The 12025-nt window shown below is 34.0% G+C and overlaps 1 protein-coding gene across 1 annotated transcript in view; it reads left to right on the top strand.

Annotated features, from left to right (window-relative positions):
• The first annotated feature begins 5916 nt into the window (after window positions 1-5916).
• The window catches only part of LOC127847544 (uncharacterized), a 33566-nt gene continuing 27457 nt past the window's right edge, over window positions 5917-12025 (top strand). The window contains exon 1 of the mRNA XM_052379566.1: window positions 5917-6008. The gene's annotated coding sequence lies outside the window, so the exon portion shown is untranslated. The remainder of the gene's footprint in view (window positions 6009-12025) is intronic.

Here is a 12025-nt window from a genome sequence, read left to right as displayed (position 1 = left end):
CCAGAAATAAATATGTTTGAAGCAGTCATGTAATTAATGAAAATTTAGTTGCGTTCGATGAACGTAACTGACAATAACTGTGGCATCCTTTGCACAATAACTGCGTTATTAGATACGTACACGGTGTAAACGTACACACTTAAACAATGAAGAAGATCAAGGCAAATGCAGCATATGGCATACGACACCTTTTGCATCTAGTTATAAAAAATAATTTTGTTTAGTTTTGATTGGAAAAAATACCGTTTCACTAAAGGGAAAACTGGAATGCAATAAAATAAGAGGATATTAAATAATTGAGTAGATAAATCTAATAACACTGGAATACCGGTCCGTTTTTGTCATGCACTCCTAAGAAAAACAAACCACTTTTCTTTGCCTGGTTTTTTCATTTATCAATTTCAGTTTGCAAATTGAGAAAGATAAACAAGCTTGACGATATCAGATAGCGAAGTCTTCGCAAACGCTTCAGACATGTCTGTGCACCTTTTCGGTAGCTAGACAACGGATTGATTTGCTTTCGACTGTTGAAGGTTATAATGAAACTTTTTTTAACATGCCAATAAAAAGATGGATAAACAATAAAATTTTGAATATAGTTTAAACTTATTACATTGGCAACTTATTATAGGGCTGTGAAGGTATGACACTGGGCAATCTTAAGTTTTGTCACAATCACGATTGATTCTTTTGCAAAATTAAATTGCCTGTAAACGGGAAAGCAAGTTTATATTAGGCCGATTATATTAATATCAATATTGCTTTTTAGACGGCTAAAAGTAGTTACGCGCTAATCGTTACACTAAATTAAAATAGTCCAATGTTTTTGTAAACATTTGATAACATATGTATACAGGAGTTCAGAAACAAAAATTAAAGTCTGATGGACGTCATAAAACTTTCAGTTGAAAGTCGACATACATAACTTTATACTTTAATTGTCCATAAATTCTGGTGGATCTAAAGAATTTTAGAAGCTAATACATTTAAAATATGTTCTTGTCATGCTATCCACTGAATAATTTTAAAGCAGTTAAATATTGTCTATTTACCTTATCTCCATAATGACATATATCAGTTTCGCCATAGTTAAATCACGGTATTAACTTTATGAAATACGACCTTGATTTCAACACTATCATAAAGTCCTTACGATGCTTCAACAGTAAAATACGACCTGGATTCCAGAACCCTTTACGCGAAACGATATTATCGGTAGTTATGAAACACGAGCTTGTTACCGACACAATGTTAACGCGTTTACCAAGTGAAAATACCTCAAAATGATTAAATCGTAAATTAAAAATTAGTAAGACATGAGGGTAGATAAACAGCTGCAAGGACAGACCGACATACTGATTGGGGGTAGGACTGACGGAAGTTCTTCAGAGATATTTGGCTAGCATGCGCCCTAACGAGAAACGCTTGTAATTTCTAGTTTATGGCTTACTCAAGCCCCGAAAGCTATATAATTTCCTGCAAAAACATTTTACACTTAGTATCGAACGAAACAAATATTTAAATTACATTTGTGTGAAAACAGCTTACCCCCCTTATATATCAATGATATCCAAATATACATAACGTGTAAAATTTTACATTACATCTGTTACGTTCAGTCAACATCGTATGCCACTGAGGCATTAATTCGAATACTTACATCGATAAACCAATAAGTTGATATCGAGCTATTTCATTTAGCTATGTTTTCACTAAATGATATTAATTTACGTACAATCATAAAAATAAACATTAAAAGAAAGCAGTTTTCATGGCAAAAAACAGTATACATGCAAAGGATCAAAAGTACAGGGCCCCGATAAGGGGAAGGTATCCCCATTTCGTGAAAAATTGTCGGATTGTAAATTGTGTTCATTATAAGTGACTTAATTTAACAACCGGCCTACTAGAATATCTCTTCATAGCAAAGACTGAAATAATTTTCTATTATAATGAGCTAATGATGTTAAAATCTATGAGTTTTCAAAAATAGATTCATCATGAGTTTAGCCTGTTTAAAAAAAAAGCTTACGGTATATATGTTTAAACATTTTCAGTTTCGAAGTTTGGGGTGAATTGGATATCAATTATGTTAATTGTTTCTTTGTTAGTGTCGTGCTTATAATTGACAGCTTGAACATTTCACTTTTTTCAGTTTCTACAATGGATGTTTAGATTTTCAAGTATTTAAATATGTTCATTTTACAGGTTTGTATATAAAGGATAGCTTAAAAACTATACTTTATGTTTTTTTTACAATATAGTTGTATGCATTGAGCATTGAGTATAATATTTTACGACATGATATGAAAAAACAACAGTTTAACCCAATACAAAATAGAAAACATCCTGCAAGTCACAGACTTTCGATCAATACCAGATAACCATAGTGATTCCATCCCGCCTACTAACCATTTTCTGAAGAAGTGTCGAGTTACAAATGTTCAAACGGCGCTCGCGGCGTGTTTGCTAAGGGAGATGTCAAACATAAACTAGACCTGCGTTGTCAAATATTTTAATTTGCCAAAACTTTCGCCGATTGATGTCACAAGAGGAAGCCCTGCGTTTTCAACAAATAAAGATAACACGGAAACATTAGAAGGCTTGAGAAGCTTTTCAGTGGTCATTAAACGTGAAGTTTTCAACACTCTCGTAAACTATTCATCCTTCTATTTCAACAATCTAATCTGATTTTATCCCACCAGCCGGTGTTACATACACTCAAAATTAGGTCTGATTTATTGATGGTTAATCTTTTGAAGAAGAAATTCAAATTCATACGTTTCCTACGTTAATTGTCTATCGAATTGATGGTTTCTTGTTCGTACCATTGCACATTTATCAACACAAAACATTTATATAAAACACACGTGATTTTTGAAGTTCAACTCATACGCGTCTAAACGCATTCGCAGCATTGAAACAGACCCGAATTCGATGATTTTGAACATATTAAAGCTATTGTCAAAGATTTTCCTTAAATGAAGCATAGCATAGAATACCGTGTTGGTGCGAACCTTGTTGTACCTCGAATACGGAGAAAATACTAAAACGTACACAGAAAATTAACACTGTATCCGAGTTTCATTCCCGCCAAAAATCCGATGTCGAAAAACGCGTTACGGAATACGAAACAAAATTATCTTTGGACAAAACCTGCCTCTTCATGCTTTTTGAGTCGGAGTGTCGATAATATAGAGGCCATTTAACAAAATATTGACAAACATATGAACATAATTAATTTGAAAAAATAGCCGTCAACGACAATTCAGCGTAAGAATTACAGGGAAGGTTTTAGTATATTTTCCGTACGCGGGGTACATTTCAGTCTATTTCAAAGTACAAGGGGTACATTTAAGTAGTACCCAAGCCTACAATGACCTATCGAGCATTAATGCATATGCGTTATAATAACTGAGCTGGCAAAAATAATTTAAAAGGACGTGGCGCAAGCAATACACAAAACTGTATATCTATGAACGCTTTACCTCATTGTCTGGCATCGGTCAATGTGACATAATCAATGTCGTCGTATTTCATTTTTGATGATATGTGATGATAGGAAATATTTATCCGTGTATCGAAGGTAAAAAAAATTACACATACACTATTTTCAATGATTTGAAATTTGCATCCAACTCACCTTTCTGTTTCACCTTATGCCCCATATAAATTTTGATGAATCCATGGGTATCGAACAGTTCATATTCGTCATCCCGTTTAAAGATTGCGTGTGAGAGATCTCCGCACGTCACAAGAAATGCATTTGGTGATTCGGCGTTAAAAAGCATCTGCTGTGAACGAATAAAGCCACATATAAACAATGCATTAGTGGAGAAAATGGGCAAGAAAGGAATAATAGAAACATCCAGCGAAAGATGCACGGAATGAGGCGAGGTGGGAAGGAAAGAAGCAAGGAAGAATGAAAGCAAGAACTAAAGAAAACGAGTAAGCCGGAAGTAAGCAACAAAGTAGGAAATAAAGGAAATAAAGGAAGCAATTTCAATCGATGCAAATAATAAAGCAAGCAAGAAACGACGAAAGGTAGAAATGAAAGAAAGACGCAGGAAATAAAAGAGTTAATGACAGGTTGATTCCAGGAACTGATCACGAACGTACATGAGATTAAAAGATAAAAACTAATGCAAGAAATTAAGCAACGAACGGGTGTTGCAAAACAAAAAGCAACAGCGAAAGACAGAAATAGTAAGAAGGCAAGAAAAGCAGGAAGGCTTAAATGAAGGAAGGAAGAATTGGGTGATTCAATGAAAAAATCAAGCAAGGGAGGAAGCGGTAAAATAGGATACGTTAAAAATATGCGTCTATATGGTCTTGTCATTGTTATAATTATTTAACATTTTTATCGTTTCAAAGTGGACCACTGAAGATCCATTGAGGCATTTTCGAATAAATTTATTGATTCTTCATAACACAATACAAGACAAATCAATGGAACACTTTTACGCGTGTAAATGAATGGAAACGTGGTCACAGCAGACAACATGAATTTCATCCTCATGCATCATTTATAATTCATTTCATCAGATAGTCCGTGTTTGCGGAAATGCTAGTGGATCGAATCGTCGCAGACGAACTTTGTATTATTCATTTTAATGAGGCGAATCTTGTCCACGAAAGCCTCATTTCTGGGTTCACTTCCGAAATCAGATACACGTTCCATAGAAAGAGATACTACAAACGGTTCTTGCCTCGAAAGATATGCTGGATTGCGACCAACTATTCACACGAATATTGTGCTTAATACCTTTCCAAATAAATATCACGAACTAGTCTCATCCACAGGCGGTATTTAAATAGCGACATTACTTAAAAGAATACAGAACGGTAGAAGAGAGAAGCACATATCAGAGTCAGAGTCATAGAGAAGAACAGTACAGAAGAACAGACCAGAACAACTTCAACAGAACAATAGCCTTGAAAGGATTAGTATATAATATTATAATAGTAGAAAACATTGAAAATAGCAAACAAAGGCCAAAGTCTTGTTGAGCAAAAGAACGAAACGGTGAAGAATAGCATGACAAAAGATAAGGCACAAGGAGAATAGTTCATAGAAAAAGGACCGAATCCAACAGTTTAGAACAAAACAGAAGGTGAAAAAAACGTCATTCAAGAGAACATAGAACAACGAAACAGGACAGGTCAATTATTGAAGAAACGCACACTACAACACAAAAAGTAAACAAAAAACATACGACCATTGTCAGCGTTTCCCCCAAATTACACTTAGAATAAGTTCTTAAACTATATGGTTTTCTCCCGAACAAATTTGGTCGAATCGCAATTGTTGGTTCCATTAACGACACAACTTTTTGTGTGTTTAATTTTTTAAACAACTCCGTACACATTTACTATACGTCTTATTCTCAAATATATGTCAGCAGTTGTCTCCGGCCTAGCTACGCCCCTTTAGGCGTCTCGGGTGGAATGACAAATAACTAGAGGTTCTGGTCTGATAATAATAATAATAATAATATTGTAGCGTACTGCCCCGTTTTGTACTACCCCGTATTGACTTAGTTTGTTAGTCGTAACAAGTTTCAAGCAAAATAACGCCGCCATAAGTTTGAAGATTTATTCTGTATAACGTACGTCGATTGTTGGATTACAACAGCGGATATATAAGACTCTGGAATATGTGGTTCGTGGAGCTAAGCAGTTATTTCTTTGTAAACAGAAAACGTTAATCGACTTAAAAAAATGAGATGAAGATTCTGTATCTCGGATGAGTCACCACAGGATGTAAACAAACAAGTCAAAAAATGAGACAATTCATGAAGGTGAACCGATTGAAATTTCAAGCGAAACAATTACAAGAAAGAAAGTAGAAAACCTTATCTGCAAACTGGATCGGCGATTCAGTGAGGGGGGTTTTACTTACAAATGCATTCTGTATAGACATAATAAATATGCAGTAATGTATTTGTATAAAATTCCCTCACTAGTGATCATCAAAACTCTTGGAATGTTAATACATGTATTAAAAGGTAAGTGTTCATTTACTACATTAGTTCTGGCTTCCATAACTTTAAATGTCGCTTTTTATGATTTTTGACTGGCGCGACTTTATAGTTATGGACCAACCCCATTAGGAAAGTCAACCAGAAATTCCCGAAAAGTTGACAGTTAACAAAGACCGGTCCAAAACAGCTTTTAAATGCAGTTGTTGGCCCAAATCAACCACTTGATTGGAAAGATTGACATTTTTCACATTTAACTGATATATTCTTTCACAAAAAACTATCTTAAACATTTAAAATGTATCTATTCTGCTCATACATATCGAGAAAAACAGCGATGTGACAGACTTTCTTGAAATGCGAATCTCCCGAGATTTCACGGTCATATGACGTTATTTCTATTTTTAGTAACAAACCATGTGCTCAAGTGTTTTCAAATTCAGAATGACATTTCCCGGTATTTTAATTATTCTGGCTTATTTTGTAAACAAATTGTAGTGTCAATACAAAGTCAAAGTAAATATAATATAAAACTACCTGATTCACAATGAAATCAGTCTTATAATCCACCAGACGTAAGTTGTTAATCACAAATAATAGATTTCAGAAAACGAAAGTAATGTTTACAATTTCAGCATAAAATGTCACGGTTTATCCGAAAGTATCCAAATGAAAACTCGTCACGTGACAAAGCAACAATGGCGTCAAAATTGTGAATTTCAGACTGATGAGAGTTATTTTCATCTAATGTAAGATGCATTTGAAACATCTGAACCATAAAACATTCCTCGATGCAGTAATTTATATTCATTCACTAATATATGTAGAAATGTATCCAAGAAAATGAGCTTTCTTTGATTTATAGCGTGACATAAATATGTTACGACTCTGGTTGACTTTCGATACGGGGTTAGCTTCAGCGTACAGGTCTGTCAATACTATATAAACTGTACGCTGAAGTTTCTTTAGCTATTACTACATAAATAGTATAATTTATTAACAAATACTAATTTACAGAATATCATTGAACAAAAGGTGGGGCGAATCATTAATAATAATAATAATAATAATAATAATAATAATGATAATAATAATAATAATAATAATAATAATAATAAAAATGATAATAATAATAATAATAATACAAAAGGCAATCACAGTGCATTATAAAATAGGCGGTATGATGAGCGAGGAACTCTAACATCATTCACATAATAAAATACAAAATACAAATACACAATTCGAACAATTATATAGACATGTATTAATAATATTTACCTGTAGGTTTATTATTAAACTCTACAACAATGAATTTGAATGTGCAGATAAAGATGATCTGTACTTTCTGTACGGCCACGATCAGTACGTGTTCGTTGTCTTTGAGTGTCTGACAAAGTGCGGGAAAGAAGCTAAGTAGTGCGGTGAATAGATATTAGTACTCGTGCAAAACGATAGGTTGCAAACAACTACATTGGAGTGCTATCTTACATCTTATGTTTCGAACTAAAATCTAAAACCTAATAAATACTGAAAGTTAACAAATAGAAAAGGTGTTTTACTATATATGTTTATATAATAAAAGGACATCTTAGTTTTGAACCCTATGGTCGAATCGAAATTGTTGGTTCCATTAACGACACAACTTTTTGTGTGTTTAATTTTTTGAACAACTCCGTACACATTTACTATACGTCCTATTCTCAAATAAATGTCAGCAGTCATTCTTAATATAAAATAGGACACTTCTTTAAATTCAACAACGTTTATCGTCTTAAATTAACTTAAACACAATGATCAACTTCAAGCCGACTATCTTAACTTTTCAGATATCATAGCAATATGATAAAATGATATCACTAATGAATGTCTGTTTCTATTTCTTAGACAGAACAACTTGCTTTAGAAACGGGCAAGGACTTGTGCATCCTTGAGAAAATAATTGTGTCATTAGATACGTTTATGGCATCTTGACTTTTAAGATATTATAGTAACATGATAAAATGATTACTGACATGTGTTTGTTTCTATTTCCAAAAAACAGAAATGCATGTTTGTAAAGCAGTCATGTTATTAATGCAAATTTAGTTGCGTCACATGTACGTTACGGACTATTAAAGTGTGCATCCTTTGCAAAATAACTGCGTAATTAGATACGTAAACGGCGAAAACGTACACAGTTAAACAAGGAGAAAGATCAAGCTAAATGCAGCATATGACATTCGACACCTTTGCATCTATTTATAAATAATAATATTGATTAGTTTCGATTGGGAAAAGTGCCAGGCAAAACTGGAATGCAATAAAATATGAGGATATTAAATAATTGAGTAGATAAATTCAATAACACTGTAATACAGGTACGTTTTTTTGTCATGCACTCCTACAAGAAAACAAACCACTCTTCTGTGGCTGGTTTTTCAATTTATCAATTTCAGTTTGCAAATTGAGAAAGATTAACAAGCTTGACGATATCAGACAGCGAAGTCTTCGAAAGCGCTTCAGACATTTCTTTGCACCTTTTCGGTAGCTAGACAACGGATTGATTTGGAGGCATTCGACTTTTAAGGGTTATAACAAAACTTTTTTTTAAACACGCCAATAAAAAGGTGAATAAACAATACAATTTTGAATATAGTTCAAACTTATTACAATGGCAACTTAGAATAGGGCTGTTAAGGTATAACACTAGGTTATCTTAAGTTCTGTCACAATAACGATTAATTCTTTTGCAAAATTAAATGCCTGTAAACGGGAAAATAAGTTTATATTACGCACATTATAATAATATCAATTTTGCTTTATAGAAGGCAAATTAAAGTTACGCTCTAATCATTACACCAAGTTAAAATAATCCAATGTTTTAGTAAACATTTAATAACATTTTCATAAATGAGTTCAGAAACAAAAATTAAAGTCTGTTGGACGTCATAAAACTTTCAGTTGAAAGTCGAGAAACATAACTTAATACTTGAGTTGTCCATAAATTCTGGTGGATCTAAAGAATTTAAGAAGCTTATACATTTAAAGTATGTTCCTGTCATGCTATCTACTAAATCATTTTAAAACAGTATAATATTGTCTTTTTACCTTATCTCCATACTATCATATATCAGTTTTATTGTTCGCCATAGTTTAATCACGGCATTTACTTTATGAAATACGACCTTGCTTTCACCACCATAAAAAAGTCCTTACGATGCTTCAACAGTAAAATACGACCTGGATTCCAGAACCCTTTACGCGAAACAATGTTTTTGGTAGTTATGAAACACGAGCTTGTTTCCGACACAATGTTAACGCGTTTACCTAGTGAAAATACTTCAAAATGATTTCACCGTTAGTTACAAAAAAGTAAGACATGAGGGTAGACAAACCGCTGCAAGGACAGACAAACACACTGATTTGGGGTAGGACTGACGGAAGTTCTTCAGAGATATTTGGCTTTCATGCGCCCTCACGAGACACACTTGTAATTTCTAGTTTATGGCTTACTAAAGCCCCGAAAGCTATATGATTTCATGCAAAAACATTTCAACCTCAATATCGAACGAAACAAATATTTAAATAACATTTGTGTGAAAACAGCTTGCACCTCTTATATATCAATAATATCCAAATTTACATAACGTGTAAAATTTTACATTTATTCTGTTACGTTCAGTCAATATCGTGTGTCACTAAGACATTAATACGAATACTCATCGATCAACCCATTAGTTGATTTTGAGCTGCATGTATTTCATTAAGCTAAGTTTTCACTAAATGATTAATTTACGTGCAATCATAAAAATTAACAAAAAGCAGTTTTCATGGCAAGAAACAGTATAGATGCAAGGGATCAAACGCGACAGGGGCCCGAAAAGGCCTCCTAGAATATCTCTTCATAGCAAAGACGGAAATAATGTTCTATTATAATCAGCTAATGATGTTAAAATCTACGAGTTTTCCCAAAAATAGATTCATTATCAGTTTAGCCAGTTTGAAAAAAAAACTTATATACTAGTATGTTTAAACATTTTCAGTTTCGACGTTTGGGGTGAATTGGATATCAATTATGTTAATTCTGTTTCTTTTTAATGTCGTGCTTAAATTGACAGCTTGAACATAACACTTTTTTTCATTTTCTACAATGGATGTTTTGATTTTCAAGTATGTTAAATATGTTCATTTTACAGGTTTGTATATGAAGGATAGCTTAAAAACTAGACTAAATGTTATTTTACATAAGGAAAATATTAAAAGAAAAATGTGTATGCATTTTATACATCTTTATAATGTATTACACATGTCAATTAATAATTTGATATAGTTGTATGCATTGAGCATTGAGTATAATTTTTACGACGTTATATGCAAAAACAATAGTTTAACCAACTACAAAATAGAAAACATCCTGCAATTCACAGACTTTTGTTCAATACCAAATGACCATATTGATTTCATATCGCCTACTTATCATTTTTCTGAAGAAGTGTTGAGTTACAAATGTTCGAGCGGCGTTAGCGGCGTATCTGCTCGCAGATATGTCAACATAAACTAGACCTGCGTTGTCAAATATTTCAATTGGCCATAACTTTCGCCGATTGATGTCACAAGAGGAAGCCCTGCATTTTCAACAAATAAACATAACACGGAAACATTAGAAGGCTTGAGAGGCTTTTCAGTGGTCATTAAACGTGAAGTTGTCAACACTCTCGTAAACTATTCATCCCTCTATATCAACAATATATTCTGATTTTATCTCACCAGCCGGTGTTACATACACTCTAAAATAGGCCTGATTTATTGAGGATTAATCTTGTGAAGAAAAAATTCAAATTCATAAGTTTCCTATTTACATCTTATATGTCATTGTCGTTTTCTTTTCTGTGCCAATAGACATTTACCTACACAAAACGTGTGTATAGATCACACGTGATATTTGCAGTTCAACGCATATTTGTGACAGCTTCTTTACGATAAAAATAGACACGCATTCGAAGAATTTGAAGATATATCGCCGATTTTTAAAGATTTTCCTCAAATGAAACAAAGTATATCATAACATGTTGGTGCTAACGTGTACAATAAGACTGTAGATGTTAGAGGAGTTGGTTCGTGTGTCTGTCCGCTCAGCATCCTGCATGTTATCGTGCATATGATCTTTGGACACATGTTCATTGCTTACTCCTTGATAAGCTATAACTTTTCATCTAAAACAAACACACCATTAATAATTATGCACGTGCGTTTGTAGTTGACTGATCCTACAAGTATTGTCAACTGCCAATTGCTTTCCACATGGCGTATTGTTCAATTATCGATTTTATCGTAATCACGAATATCCGTGTCGCTATGGAAAAACGGGGCTTAATGCATATGCGGAAAGTGTCATCCCTGAGTAGCCTTTTCGATCTGCAAAACGTCAAAGTAGTTGTGCGTCAAGTCCACACAGGCTTATATGTGACGTCGAAACGTCAAAGTAGTTGTGCGTCAAGTCCACACAGGCTTATATGTGACGTCAAAACGTCAAAGTAGTTGTGCGTCAAGTCCACACAGGCTTATATGTGACGTCAAAACGTCAAAGTAGTTGTGCGTCAAGTCCACACAGGCTTATATGTGACGTCAAAACGTCAAAGTAGTTGTGCGTCAAGTCCACACAGGCTTATATGTGACGACAAAACGTCAAAGTAGTTGTGCGTCAAGTCCACACTGGCTTATATGTGACGTCAAAACGTCAAAGTAGTTGTGCGTCAAGTCCACACTGGCTTATATGTGACGTCAAAACGTCAAAGTAGTTGTGCGTCAAGTCCACACAGGCTTATATGTGACGTCAAAACGTCAAAGTAGTTGTGCGTCAAGTCCACACTGGCTTATATGTGACGTCAAAACGTCAAAGTAGTTGTGCGTCAAGTCCACACAGGCTTATATGTGACGTCAAAACGTCAAAGTAGTTGTGCGTCAAGTCCACACTGGCTTATATGTGACGTCAAAACGTCAAAGTAGTTGTGCGTCAAGTCCACACTGGCTTATATGTGACGTCAAAACGTCAAAGTAGTTGTGCG

This window comes from Dreissena polymorpha, chromosome 1, assembly GCF_020536995.1.
Source record: "Dreissena polymorpha isolate Duluth1 chromosome 1, UMN_Dpol_1.0, whole genome shotgun sequence".
NCBI classification, from domain to species: domain Eukaryota; kingdom Metazoa; phylum Mollusca; class Bivalvia; order Myida; family Dreissenidae; genus Dreissena; species Dreissena polymorpha.
This window is presented reverse-complemented; position numbering and strand designations above follow the sequence as displayed.